Raw genomic sequence first — 14,625 nt, 5'->3', positions numbered from 1 at the left:
CCCACAGGGAGCAAAACACTGTGAATGGAATGAGGCCATAAATAGTCACTAAGGTTAATTAAAGCATTTCCATCCCTAGCTGTGTCCTTTTCTCAGTAGACAGTTCGGACAATCAATGGATCGATGGCTTTGTGGCCTCTTCACGTGAATTTTCTGCGATACTGAAACCTCCTCTCCAGGGTTGACACAGAGCACCTTATACTCTCCCACACTGACTCATGTACTGAGGTTGCATTTAGTACTGAAGTTTTTGTCACATTGAGGGCACTGATAATTTTCATTCTCATCATAGTTTCTTATATGTTCAATCGTATTGAATCTCCAGCGGACACTTCCCAGGCATTTACAGCAATAACAAGGTTTTGTCTAGTGTGAGTTCTCTCATGTTGAGTGAGAACAGATATAAAGCTAAAGCTTTTCTGGCATTCAGAGCACTGATGCGCATTTTTACCAGTGTGAGTTCTCTCATGTTGAGCTAGACTAGATTTCCAGATGAAGCTTTCCTGAAATTCAGAGCACTGATAAGGTTTTTGACCAGTGTGGATTTCCTCATGTTTAATGAAATAGGCCTTCGAACTGAAGCTTTTTTGGCACTCTGAGCACTGATCAGGTTTGTATCCAGTGTGTGTCATTTTATGTCGAGTGAGATCACTATTCCTACTGAAGCTTTTCTGGCATTCAGTGCACTGATATGGGTTTAGCCCAGTGTGAGTGTGTTCATGTTGAATGAGATCAGATTTCTGCCTAAAGTTTTTCTGGCACTGAAGAATTTAGCCCAGTGTGGATTCTCTTATGTCTACTGAGACTGGACTTATGACTGTAGCTGTTTTGGCACTCTGAGCACTGATAAAGTTTGTACCCAGTGTGTGCTATCTTATGCTCAGCGAGATTACCTTTCTCACTGAAGCTTTTCTGGCACTCAGAGCACTGATAAGAATTTAGCCCAGTGTGGATTCTCTCATGTCTAATGAGACTGGCCTTATGACTGTAGCTGTTTTGGCACTCTGAGCACTGATAAAGTTTGTACCCAGTGTGTGTTATCTTATGCACAGCGAGATTACCTTTCTGGCTGAAACTTTTCTGGCATTCAGTGCACTGATAAGGTTTTAGCCCAGTGTGTGTTCTCTCATGTTGATTGAGATGATCTTTCTTACTAAAGCTTTTTTGGCACTCTGAACACTGATAAGGCTTTTCCCCAGTGTGGATTCGCTCATGTCGAACAAGACTGCCCTTACAAATGAAGCTTTTCTCACATTCAGAGCACTGATGAGGCTTTTGCCCTGTGTGGATTCTCTCATGTCGAATTAGACTGGCCTTGCAAATAAGGCTTTTTTGGCACTCACAGCACTGATAAGGCTTTTGCCCTGTGTGGATTCTCTCGTGCACGGTTAGAAGCCACTTGTGCTTGAAGGTTTCTTGACATCCAGAGCACTTATATGGTCTTTGTCCAGTGTGAGTTCTCTCATGTTGAGTGAGACTAAACTTTTGACTGAAGCTTTTCCAGCATTCAGAGCACTTATATGGTTTTTGTCCAGTGTGAGTTCTCTCATGAATAGTGAGACTAAATTTTTTTTGGAAGCTTTTCCAGCATTCAGAGCACTTAAACAGTTTGTGTCCAGTATGGATTCTCACATGTTGAATTAAACACGCTCTCCGACTGAAGCTTTTCTGGCATTCATTGCATTGATAAGGCCTTTCCCCGGTGTGGCATCTCACATGTAAAATGAGAGCGCTTTGGTAACGAAAGTCTTTCTGGCACTCTGAGCACTGATAAGGTTTGTACCCACTGTGAATCATTTCATGTTGTGTGAGATTACCTTTCAGACGGAAGCTTTTCTGGCATTTAGTGCACTGATAAGGTTTTAGCCCAGTGTGGATTTTCACATGCCGAATGAGAGAGAATTTGTTGATGAAGCCTTTCTGGCATTCAGGACACTGATACGTTTTTTGTCCAGTGGGAGTTCTCTCGTGTTTAGTGGGGTGGGATTGAGAACTAAAGCTCTTCTCACATTCAAAACTCTTAGTCGAGTTATGCGAATCTTCATGTTGGGTTTGCTCCTGGACACCGGCCATGTTAAGACTGAATCGGATTCCAGAGTCTGTACTCGTTTATGTTACACTCAGCATTAACTTCTCAAATAAACTGCAGATGCTCTTCTTAATATTTGCATTTAACTAATTATAGCTTTTATCTGGAGATTACTTTCCTACTTTTAAAGGCAGCCGGTCTAACCTGATTTATAAACTTTGCCTGCGGAGCCCCTTGTATTTAGTGAGATGGATTCAACTTCTCCAAGTTATGCTCGGGTGAGTTCTCACGTTGAATTAAACTCCGTTTGTGAGTCCAGTTTATCAGATTAGATTTAGGAGTTTTAGAAGCCTTGATAAGGTCTCTGGGGTCTAGTATTTGCTGTTTAAGTATATTTTTCATACAAGTAATGACAGGTGATTAGGGCATGCCAGGGTGGTTTTATGAATTAGTAATACACAGCACCGCCCCCTTTTAAACTTTGTGGCAGAACATGCTTTGCCGCTCTATGGCTAAGGCAGGTACATGATCGACTTTGGTGGTCTGGGACACTTTAAAACTACTCTGATCAACCCAAGAGACAGAGTTGGTGGGGATAATGTTTTGATATTGGAAATGATAATCTAGCGTCTTTGCTGTATTGAGAAAGACCATGTACAATTAGTTTTTTTTGTGTTTTTTTTAACAAGGTGTTCGATACAAATCCTAGGAGACGTAGACAAACGTTTGCTCTGTTAAACTGTGGTTATTAGTCTTTCTGACAATTCGGTCACATCACGTCTATGGATACTATTTTTTGGGAGAGATTTGGGTCTCCAAAGCATTTCTCAAACTATCAGACAGAATTTACAACACTCATTCTCAATTGCACTGCAAGGGTATCAATTGTAGCCAATGTTCTTTGTTCAACCAATCTTGAGATGTTTCTAAGTGAAAATATTTGTACTATTAGTAGATGCAGACTTTCAGTTTACTCTTGAGTTCCGTTCAGAGGCTCCTCAATCTCAGTAACTGCCTCTTCGTAAACATTTATCAGCATTTTTCTTTAAATATTTGACAACTTTCACATTCAGCAGTTTCTTCTGCTCCAAATTCATCACCATTCCTGGCACTTAAAATAGGTTTCTCCTCTAGAGCTCGAGAATGTTCTAACTGTCCTTAAAATAATCCTTTTCATTGTGTTTCATGTTGGTTCACTAAATTAAAACCTTCTTTTGTCTGATTCATGCTTCAGTCACCTGTATAAATGGAGATAGAGATTGTAAATGAAAACAAATACAAAATATTTGTGACTTTATACTTTGCAGAAAGAAAGCATTTACAGAAACAAGAGAGGAAATCCGTTTGAGTTGCATTCCTGATATTTGTGAAACAGCTCTGGGACACTGTAGAAAGGGAACTTGGAACCACTGGAATTCAAGGATGTGAGAGCAAAAAAAGTGAATATTTAAAATAAGAAACACAAGTTACACACACATTGTGACAGATTCTCAGAAGCAGCCAGCACCATCAATTTACATTTTCAGGTTCTAAGTTTTTTTTTTAAAGTGCATTTAAAGATCTTGAAGGCTGCATGGAGTATGTGGCTGTATGTGAAGAAAACAGAGTTTCATATTTTTCTATTTGGGCACCAATTTGGGATTCCCCAGGGACCCCAGAATGTCTGAGGAATCAACTCAGTCAGCACTTGAAATTGGGGGCATCTACTATTGGGCTGATCAAGGAGGGCACAAACATGATGAGCTGGGAAGCCATGAATAACCTGACTAAGGGGCAATTAACGAGGTTTAAATATTACCAGCTGAGTTCCTGGTGGGCGACAAGACTGGGTGGAGGAAGAAGAGACAAAACTCAGTTAGGTGACGAGAACAGACCAGTGGAAAAAACCTGGAATTTTGGTATTGGGCTTTCTTGGAAACTGATACGGAGTTTGAAACAGAGATTGGCGAGGGTGATCTGAAGTAAATAACTTGTGATTCTTATGATATCTAACAAATAGTAGTAAAACCAGCATCATTAAAACACAACCACCTATAGAGTATATTGGTCACCTGCGAAGCCATCTAAGATGTCCAGTAATGTATATAACTGCCCAAGATGTATGTTCACAGTGGCAGATGACCTGCATCTATTTCATGCTATGTCCAAAAATATCATCTTATTGGAACTCAGTCTGTGATTTCATGGAGGAAATTATCGGGACACGGGTCATAGTCAGCCCGCGCCTAGTTTTCTTTGGACTAAATTCGGAAGGAGAAGTGCAGCTCTCAGCGGTTTTGGTTTTATGTGATTCTCTTGGCAAGACGGGAGATTTGTAGACCGTGAGAAGTTGGCCTGGTATATGCTGTCCACTTATTAAAGTGGGCACCCTCTACCAGTCCAAACAACCCCTTATGGTGATAGGTTAAAGACAACCTTTATTGAAAGCTATCCTAGTGGTAGCTATGGAGAGCAGCCTTCAGGCTACGTCTTGAAGGAATGTAAAGCAGCTTGTTTTACCAGTCTATAATCTCTTGAATGATCAAATGAAAGGACAACCACACCAGGTATATATTTAAAATATATGTATTTAAGATAAAACACACCCCTCTAGTCCCTTTATATGGCTAGAGTTCGAAGTACTTAAGTTATAAGTCAGTATTCAACAGTAAAAGCACAAATACATGTTTGAGCCCTATGGGCGTACCAAACGATGTAAGAATAAATTGGTATAAGGACCACGACTGAACTAGACACAAGGCCTAGAGCCTTTGGAAGCGCTTGGGCCCCATGGAACCACCCAAGGTAATGACATAGGGGACCCACGGGTAGGACATGTGCAGTGTTAGAACACAGGCGCAAATCGCCGTTTACTTCTATGGGGAAAGTCACGGTTGGAAAATTACAAGTTAAGGACACTTAGAGGATGACTACAAGCAAACCCTTTTGGACTTAGAGGTGTCTAGGGCCAACACCCACGGGAGCACCGGAGAACTCGTGTTACCTCACCCAGGGAAGCTGGGTGCATAGGTGTCTTTTGGTGTTGGGTCGCGTCGTCGATTTCAATGGAAGCTGGCAAAGTAGTGCTGCTGCCGTGAAGAGGAGAAGTGTCCGAAGCGATCCAAGCCTGGATCGTAGATGGAAGGAACCTGAAAGCAGAGGGGACAGAGTCTGGGTAACTTACCAGTGACCAGGGACACGATAGTCTAATGCCCACAGATGTCGGGTGCTTCAGGCGAGTTGACGGGTGTCTTGACTTCAGCTACGAGGTCTAGGAGGCATCGACGACGACTAGGAGCTGGATTCGAGCTGTCCCACGAAGTCTGTCGAGTGCTGCAGTATCAGCGACCAGAATGGACCCAACAAGCCTTGGCAACGGCAATTCAAGTGGAAATAGAAGAAAGACGTCGGTGCAGACCAGCAAGGTCTGGGGGACTCACCCTGCGAGGGTAAGTCAGGGCACGTCTGGAGCAACCAGGGAAGCCCAAGCAGAAAAGGAGTTGCCTTCGTGGGGACCCACTAGCCAACCGACTAGCAATCGCGAAGAAGCCTCGAGCAGTCGCACTGGAAACTGGCCCACGGGTCACTCGTGGAGTGGAGGCCAGAGATCTTCGGTGCAGTTGGTGCTCAAGACTGGGGCTACTTGGAGCGCAGAGCACAACTTCGAGGAAGACCAGGAAGATGATGTACCGGCAAAAGTTCACGTGTCCAGGGGTCACGGTTCCACGTCACCCACGATAGCCAGGGGCCTCAGCTTTGCTGTGGACTCAGGGTAGCCTTGGGGAAGTCTGGAAATCCACCTCTGGTGATGCAAAGACTTCGGCGTCCAGCTGGAGCTTCAGACTGGACAGTTGCTTCTTTGGTGCCTGCCAAGCAGGGGAGTCACTCCTTGATCTCAAGGGAGATTTCTTCAGTCTTCTAGTTAAAGTAGAACATCGAAGGTCCAGGATATATGTTGCAGAGTTTTGTCCAGGGTAATCTAAAGTCTCAAGGACTGGGTTCCCATACTTATACAAAGTTAGGGAGCTGGACATTATCTAGGGACCCACCTATGGGAGGGTTTGGAAAGAGGGGTGGTTACACCCATTTCCTTTGTCTAGTTTCGCGCCAGAGCAGGGGCAGGTAGCCCCTGCAACCGGTTTGAACTGGACTATGCACATGGACACCAAGTGTGCCCCCAGTGCAGGACTTCAAAGCACCAGAGAGTGCTCCCGCCCAGACCCAGTACACATCTGCCTGTCTGGGAGGTGGTTACCCCTGCCGGAGTTTCAGCCAACAGCAGGAGGCCAGATCCGTGACTGTGGCACCGGCATTCATTTTGTGATGCCAGAGCTTTAGAAAGTCTTTACCGGGAAGACCAGTGTGAACATGTCTCTCCCTCTAGAAGGGTGGAATGCTACCCCCGCTGCCAGGACTGGCAGGGGGGTGGGGGAGGAGGGGTAGTATTCCAAAGTGTTTGACACCAAACACGACATGTTTCCGTGCAGCCATCCCAAAGTTAGAATTTACCACAAGGTTACAATGCACTTAGGAGTATATGGTCAGGCTGCACCACAAACCGCATCAGAGGAGGTACTCCGAATGCTGCAGAGGGGCTCTGCTCATGCAGGGGCACCTTCTCACATAAAAACCAGGCACTCTGCCTTCAGGATTGTTAAGGCCTGCCATATGAGTGACTTATAGGTTTTGTGTGTGTGTTCGCAATGGTAGTGGTATAGGTAGCCTATACCACCTTACCCAGGCTGCAGTAGCAGACCTGTGGTGCCATTTTGGAGTGCATCCCAGGGGTGGCATAATACATGCTGCAGCCCCTGGTAGGCCTCTGAGGTACCTATGCCCTGGGTACATAGTATACCAAATACTAGGGCCTTATAAGGCACTCCAGAATCCAATTAGAGATGTACCTAATGTACATGGAAACCATTTTAGAGAGGAAGCAGCTAGGCTGTGGTCCTGATTAGCAGGGCCACAGCCAGACTAAGGTCGAAAAACAGTGAAACACCAGCAAAAAGTGGGGGTACCCATGTGAAGCAGATCCTACTCTCCTACATAGACAATGGAAATCTAAAGATCCACCGTGTTTTACTGAGTGATTATATATATTATCTACTGGCGGTCGCCAGTAGATAGTTATAGTTAGGACCGTGTTTCCATAGGAAATCCGCAACATTCTATTTGGAATAACTTTGGCGCCGATTGACAAATCCTCGCGAAATCTTCAAAATAGGTGGGGCGCTCCGCTCGTACCCTGAAAGTCTCGGGGGGATTCGTCAAGCGGGGGCTGAGAAAAAAGGGGGATCCCAAAACACGTTTTTCCCATGCAATTTTCCATAGGGACCTTTAGTCCAAGGTACAGCCCAAACGGCTGAACAGAATTACTTTAAATTTGGCAAAGAGGTAGTCCTCAGGTCAGGCATGTGCCTTTTGCATATATGGTGTAAATCCGTGCAGTAGTTCCTGAGAAAATCAAAAGTAAAATCATATACATATCTGGGCGGAGCATAACCACACATCTCATCGTGAGATCTGATTGGCTGTCAGCACTTCATCCAAGAAGTGTTGGCAGCCATCTTGGGACCAATATACATGATAGCACCTCATTAAAAAGCATGGCAGTTAATAGAAGGTTTTAAGACTTTAGTTACATTATAAATCATTTGTTGATGGTACCATACCCATTTTAGGAATTGTGGTGTTCTAAGGTGATTTTACCATGTGAAAAAGCCTTCTGCTGTGATATCATGAATCATGTTTGAGAGAAAACTATTTTCTCATGCTTTTCCCACAGAGGTTTGGAAGGTGATCCATAAGCTAAACTGAGAGCATATTTTCTGTAAATTCCCATTATCTTTCTCAGTCATGGGAGAAGGAAGTCTGACATTCTCAGTAAAACATGTACATCCAACAAGGGCAGAGACTGTCAGTTGATTCCTTTGTGTTCTACTGCAGCTTCCCAGAGTGTTCTAAAGAACAACTAGAGCGCTAAAAGTCCTACTTATGACAAAAGTATGGCACACCTGAAGCCATCATGATTGGAATAAAGTGGTAACTCTTAAAACATTTAATTTAAAAAGGAACAAAATGAGGGGGTTCATTTTGCCATAGAAAGTATGATTAGTGCTGCAGATAGAAAAATTAGGGCACATTTTGAGTGACTTCTCAAATCCTGTTCTATTACATTAAAAAATTCTGACATGTCGACGTAAACATGCACTTTGAATACCAGCAGCAGACTTCCCTGGTGAGCAGTAGCTTTACTACAGTGATCTAATGAGCAACTAGAGTGCTAACATTCTGAATTTATGGCAAATGTGTGACACATCTGAATGCCTTCTTGATGGAATCAAAGTAAAAACCTGAAAGTATTTCCTACTGAGGAGACTGCAGTAAATGAGGAAATTAGGAAACTTCATAACAAACAAATCTCCCAAGATGGCCACCAGAGACAAAAGAGCCCAAATATCACCCAGATGTAGCCCAAGTATAGCCCAATGACAGAAGTGTGCAAAACACTTATTTTTTGTGTATTTGCAGTTTTATATAGTGCAGAGTTGTCAGGTATTGGAGTGCTTTACATGAGCATTGGTTACATCACACAAGATCAAATTCATTTTGGTTGTAGACATGGGGAGATTAAGTGATTTGACCAGAATCACAGAATGTTGAGCTGAAGCAGAAACTCCAACCTGGTTCCCCAGTTGCAAAGTCTGCAGCTCTGGAAGTAACACCACATCCTCTCCCCTAGGTGCAACATTTAATCAAGTGGTCAACTGGATACAAAAAACAAAGATTACAAATAATTTAAAAGTTCTTTGTCGCTATTTGAAAACTCAGAAAATATGTCCTCATTTTAGTTTTTTTAGAGCACTAACCATAATTTTGATGCAAATAAGACCCTCTCATATATGTAATTTCTAACGGAAATACTCTAGGTATTACAGTTTTGATTACATCAAGATGACGTCAGGCGTTCCACACTTTTGTAATAAATATAGAATGTTAGCAATCTAGTTGTTCATTGGGATACTGTTGGGAGGCAGAGGCCAGGGGCATGAACTCTGAAAATTGAAGGCAGGTAGGAGAGTGCACATGCAACAATTTGACCACACTGGGCAGGCAGGAAGGGCAGTGGCAGCACAACAGACTGGAGGGCAGTGGAAAGGGGGAAAGGGGCAACAAACCAAACATACAGGACTGGCAAGAGAGGCTGCGGCAATATAATAGACCATTGTGGGCAGAAGGAAGAGGCAGTGGTAGTACAACCATACATGCCAACCGACCCGTTTCAGCCAGGAAACGTCCAATGTTTTTAAGCTCAAATGGGCTTTATTTGATCTGTCTCCTATCTACAATCTCCTCTTTTTCAATGTAACTCAAAGGGGAAAATCAATACCCCAGTTTTTCTTCAAAATCTCCCTCTTACCGAGTTCAAAATGTTCGCAAGTATGGTACATTGGATCATGGTAGGCAGGCGGAATTGGGGTAGGGACATGGACTTGGATAACAGAGGACAGGAGGGACATGGAGAGGTGCACCAACCTGACCTTACAGGACAGGCATCAGGGTTTGCAGCAGCACAATACACCACACAGCGCATGCAGGACTGGAGTGCAGCACAACAATCCATAGAAAGCAATAGGGAGGGGACAGGATCATGCACATGGACAACAGAGAACAGAGGGGAAAGAGGCAATGGTAGCTAGCTGACCATAATGGACAGACAGGAGAGAAAGCTGCAGCATAACAGACCATAAAGGGCAGGAGGGACAGATCAGGGGCATTACAATGGAACAGACAAGCCAGGAGGGAGGGAATAGGGGTCTGCACATGGAAACAGAGGGCTGGGGGCAAGGGGGCAGGGCAGGAGCAGCAAGATGACCATGGAGGTCAGCCAGGATGGGCACTAGAAACAAGACACACTATGGAGAGCAACAATGAGACTATGATGGCATACACACAGACCATGGAGGGAAGGTGGGAGGGGGTCAGGGGCAGCTAGCTGACCACACAGAGAAGGTGGGAGGGGCCATGGCAGCACAGAAGACCATGCATGGCAAGCGGGAGGGTTAGTGGCAGCACAATGGCTATGATGAGCAAGAAGGAGGGTGCAGGGGCATGCACAAAGGACCATGGAGGATAGAAGGGAGGGTCAGGACCTGGGCACAGACAAGAGAGTTCAGGGGAAGGGGCCTCACAACAGACCGTGCAGGGCAGGCAGGAGGAGCAGTTGCAGCACAACAGACCAGGGAGGGCAGAAGGGTGTGGCAGTACATTGGACCATGTAGGACAGGAGGAAGAGGATAGGGGCATGGCATGTGGACAGGTAGGGTGGAGGTGGCAGGGACAAGTTACAGTCATCTGACAATGCTAGGCAGGTGGGAGGGGAGTGGCAGCTCAACAGAACACTCAGAGTAGATAGGAGTGGCAGGTCCATGGAACATGGTGGGCAAAAAGGATGGAGCAGGGGCATGCACAAAGACATCGGAGGGCAGGGGGAAGGAGAATAGGGGCAGCAAGCTAAGCACAGAGTTTAAGCAGGAGGTCAATGATGGGGCATAGAATTGGGCAATGGAGGGCAGGAGGAGTGGACTGGTACTTCATACTAAATGGATGGCAGTGGCAGCACATCAGACCATGCATGGCAGGAGGGAGGAGGCTAGTCCATGGATTCAGACAACAGAGGATAGGGAGGAGGTGGATGGGGCAGCAGGCTAACTGTTCAGAGAAGGTGAGTATTAGGAACTTTGTTTTTAAAACGTGTGTCTGTGCGAACTACTTAAAATATGAACAAGTATGCAGCATAATCTCACTTTTATTCAGGAAGAAGAGGACGTTTGAGACTGTGACTCTGGACTCACTTGGCAGAAACACCCCCTGACCCTCCACCCCCATCTCAAAATGTAATGCCCGTGAAAAGGGTAGGTGGACGCAGTGTTATATAGAACATAGTCCTGAGAGCACGATTGAAAATGAAAACTAGATATAGTATATGGTATAAACTATGCACCAAAAAGTGTGATACAAGATGAACCGGGGTGTGAAATATAATATGCAATACATTGTGCGCAATGACAGATTCATTGGCGAGCGCGAGATAGCACAGGCACTAGCGCGTGCTATGCGATATGCGCCTTGGAGTGTAATATGCACAGGGCAGTGTTGTGTAACCTAACTAGTCTCTAAAGTTGTAATATAAAATATATGCTGGGGAGTGTAATGTTGCATATGCACTGTGACAAAGATATGGATCCCAGATTGTAATATGTATGGCATAGCGCTGTGCGTTCTAACATAGGCATCGAGGAAGGCACGTTAGATGGGGCAATATAACCCGTGCAAAGGCAAGTGTGGCATGACATATTCACGGGGTGGTGTTACAGTGCACATGGGCTAGAGAGTGTCATAGCATATGCACTAGCTGGTGGAATACAACACAGAGGTATGAGGCACTCGGCGGGCACTGGTGGGTGTAACACAGCATTGGGCTCAGCCAGGAGCACGCTGTGACTCTCAAGTGAGGTTCGTCTCCTTTCCAGAGAGTAAAATAAAAAGTATTACACATTCGGCGGTGGATGTGTGTTTTATTAACCGTGAGGGGGGTTTCTTGCATAGTTTGGTCAAATTGTTGTCAAATCCCCTTTGAATGGCTTGGTGTGCGTGTATATTAAATGTGCCCGTCAATAGCTACCCATGTTTGTATAAATAAACGACAAGGGTGTCTACTTGGAGAGTACCCACCGGCGGGGGCGCCGGGATTAGGCACGGTAGGGCGTCCGACACATCAGAGCCTCACTAGCGGTGTAAATACATTCCATGTGGATTCATTCTATGCATAGTCGCCTTTTAATGAATCTCACGCAAATCGTCATGGTGATAGGTACATACGGTTTATTCAGCATGTCGTAGGTTTTTCTATAAATATATATTTTTTAAAAATAATAAAAAACAAAGGCCGGCCCCAGGGGATGGGGTTCCCAGGGCCATAAGTGGCCTGAGGAGGGGGGCAACGCAGCCCCCTCCTAAAGAATAAAAAAAAAAAAAAAAAAAAAAAAAAAAAAAAGGGCCATGACCCGGGGGTTGGGGTCCCCGAGGCCGATTAAGGCCTTGGAAGGGCCAAATTTATTTTTTTTCAACAAAAATAATTAGGGTGCAGGCCCTGGGGGCTGGGGTCCCCAGGGCCAGTAAATTAGAAAAAGAAGGGGGGGAGGGGGTCACACAGCCCTCCTTCTTAAAAAAATAAAATAAATGAAAGACTGGCATCGCGCCGGAGGCCCACCCCCTCCTTGCAGCACTCTGCAAACGCGCCCCCCGGCCAGTTGTAAGTTGGGGAATTAATTCCCCTTCAATACTGAGGGTCCCTGAGGGCCAACTAGCCCAACAGGTATCTCCAGTATGCGCCAGGGAGCTGCGTTGCAGACAGCTGTTCTGAGGCCACGCCCCTTTTTACACCTCTATGCAACGCAGCTCTGTGGCGCTTACTGGAGGTACCTAGTGGGCTATTTTGCCCCTAGGGATCCTCAGGATTCAAGGGGACTTAATCTCCCAACTTAAAAAACGGCCACAGGGCGTGTTTACACAGTGGTGAAGGGTGGGGACGGGGCCTGAGGTGACGTGTGCAAACACGCCCTGTGGCGCGTTTTAAGTTGTGGAAATAATTCCCCTTCAATCCTGAGGGACCCTGGGGGCCAACTAGCCCACCAGGTGCTTTCAGTAAGCGCCACTGCGCTGCGTTGCAGAGTGGTGGTCTAGGCCGTGCCCCTTTTCACATCTCTCTGCAATGCAGCTCTGTGGCGCTTACTGGAGGTACCTAGTGGTCTAGTTGGACCCTAGGGACCCTCAGGATTCAAGGGGACTTAATCTCCCAACTTAAAACGGCCACAGTGCGTGTTTACACAGAGGGGAAGTGAGGGGACGGGGCCTGAGGTGACGTGTGCAAACACGCCCTGTGGCGCGTTTTAAGAGGTAGTTTTAATCCCTGCCCTATTATATACTAGGGGCTTACAGAGGAGGTCATGCTGATCACAGGGGGACCCCAACGCATAGTGTTCCCTAGTGTATGTAGGTGTTTTCACTGTATTCTGAGTGTCTTTTAACATAGCACTGGCTCTAGGACTGGTTAGTCAGACTCAGTTACCACCAGTATCCGTCTGAAAAAGTTGAGGGTACAGGATGATTTTGCAACAAGGCTTCTTTCTGCTCTTCTGTTTGTTCTTTCTGCACGTTATCCTTCTTCCTGCACTTTTCTTCGTCTTTGAGGACTTCTGTTGCTTCTTTCTGCATTTGTTTTTTCTTCTTTCTTCACATGTCCTTTCTCTGTAGGCATAGTTAGAAATTAGCATTTAAAACAACCTTTGAAATTCACTGAAAAACCATAGGTTTCAGGCACGTTATAGTTAGGAATTAGCATTTAAAAAACCTTAGCAATTCACTGAAAGAAACATAGGTTTCAGGGGCGTTATAGTTAGCTGGACTTTTCACTCGTACAAAACCATTGAAATTCCCCCATTCTAGTTAGTTCAGCTAACTATAACTCGCGCGCCCGCAATGCACTGCTGATGTCACATATTACATCACTCATGACATGGTCAGTGACATCACTGATGACATCATACAGTGACTGTGTGTTTCTGTAAAGTTTAAATATGTTTTATATATATATATAGGTCAAGGTGTATTGAAGAATGAGTGGGTGTATGACTGTCTGAATGGATGATTTAGTAGGTGTGTGACTGACTGTATAAGTGAGTGATTAAACGTGTCTTCCTGAATGCATGGGTTAGTGACTGAACTGTGTGAATATCTATCAGTCTGCCTGTTGGTGTGTAAGTGGTTGCATGGGTTGGTGAGTAGCTACATGAGGGTCTATATGAGTTATTTATTGCTGGTCTGAGTATCTGTATGGGTGCCTGAATGTCTGTGTGGGTGGGGTGTGTGTGACTCACATCCACTCATTCACCAACAGTCCTATACAGTCACTCATACATGTACTCGCTCATCATATGTACTCATACATCTATACATCCTGTTACACAACTCCACTCATCCATAGAGTTACTCACACACATAGTCACTCATGTTAATAAAGAATCAAACATCCATTTACTTGCATATACAGTTATACACACACCACCACACTTACTTCTACAGAAACATACACATACTTAGTCTTTTAAACAATCACTTATAGAAACACATACATATTCATACAGGAACTCTTTCAATCTCTCACTCTCACATATACTCACTGATATACACCAATAGTCACATATACTAGTTTAAAACATATGTAGTTACTCAATTCAATTAAGCTTTATTCGGTTCAAATTAATGACCATAAAAGCACAAAAGAATACACATTATAGAAGTACAAAAGGGGGAGTTACAGTAAACATTGGCAATATTATAAAAATCACAATAAATTGGTTAAAACACAAAAAACAGTTTGTTAAAAACACATACTTTTACTGGAATTGATGCATTTGTTTAAAAAAGTTGCAGTATAAAAACAGATGTCCGCAGATTGCAAATTAAATATTAATTTCATTGCATGCTCGACTGTACGTATTCCATTTTTAACAAACAATGGTTTAAGAAAAGCAATACGAAAATTAGTGTAC

The 14,625-nt window shown here is 44.5% G+C and overlaps 1 pseudogene across 1 annotated transcript in view; it reads right to left on the bottom strand.

Moving 5' to 3' along the window:
- The window catches only part of LOC146839248 (uncharacterized), a 200,389-nt pseudogene that overhangs the window by 18,809 nt on the left and 166,955 nt on the right, over positions 1-14,625 (bottom strand). The window contains exon 5 of the transcript XR_014981051.1: positions 357-3,267. The product of XR_014981051.1 is annotated as an uncharacterized LOC146839248 (transcript). The remainder of the gene's footprint in view (positions 1-356; positions 3,268-14,625) is intronic.

Source organism: Triturus cristatus, chromosome 4_1 (genome assembly GCF_964204655.1).
Source record: "Triturus cristatus chromosome 4_1, aTriCri1.1, whole genome shotgun sequence".
Lineage (NCBI taxonomy): Eukaryota > Metazoa > Chordata > Amphibia > Caudata > Salamandridae > Triturus > Triturus cristatus.
The sequence above is the reverse complement of the archived record's forward strand: the minus strand, read 5'-3'. Positions and strand labels throughout refer to the sequence as shown.